Here is a 787-nt window from a genome sequence, read left to right as displayed (position 1 = left end):
ATGAGAGCCTGATGGGGTCCGCTTGACAACTAATCCCGAGAATTGGCGTAGGCACTAGTTTTTACGAAAGCGACTGCCATCTGACCTTACAAGTTACAACCCAGAGAGTAAACTAGGCCTTATTGGGATTAATCCGGTTTTCTTACGGTGTTTTCCTTCACCGAAAAGCGACTGGTAAATATCAAATGATATTTCGTACATAAGTCCGAAAAACTCATTAGTACGAGCCGGGGTTGGAACCCACAACCTCCGGATTGAAAGTCGCACGCTCTTACCGCTAGGCCACCAGCGGCAGCGCTTGCATTCAATTAACTAGAAACACGATCACAGCAGACTTCGAACGTACGTCCAGATCCGAAACGCATCGTATTAGACATATAATTCCATTACAATAGGCCCCGGTCCCTGGAGCCTTTGTTTGACAGAGATCCACCCCTCTAGTAAATAGTATGCCAGTTTAATTCACTTCCAAGGCTTTAGGATTTCGGTAAACCGCAAACAAAGTTGCTCCTGCAGCAAATAAACTTTAAATCTGTGCGCGTGTTTCAAAAATAAACGCCAATGCGTTGGGTTAGAGTGTACTGATATTTTATTGTTATTTTCATGGGTGCATACAGGAGTTTGTGATTTACTTTTTTGATATTACAGAGGGTTTTTGAACTTTTCTTTGGGAGTAAACAAAGCGTCGCGTTGCAATGCGCGGCCGGAAGCGGTCGTGCCGTAGTGCACTGCACGAATTTTAAAATTCGCGAACCGCGCGGCAATAGCCGCTGCCTACTTACCTGCT

Source organism: Cydia fagiglandana, chromosome 11 (assembly GCF_963556715.1).
Source record: "Cydia fagiglandana chromosome 11, ilCydFagi1.1, whole genome shotgun sequence".
NCBI lineage: Eukaryota > Metazoa > Arthropoda > Insecta > Lepidoptera > Tortricidae > Cydia > Cydia fagiglandana.
The sequence above is the reverse complement of the archived record's forward strand: the minus strand, read 5'-3'. Positions refer to the sequence as shown.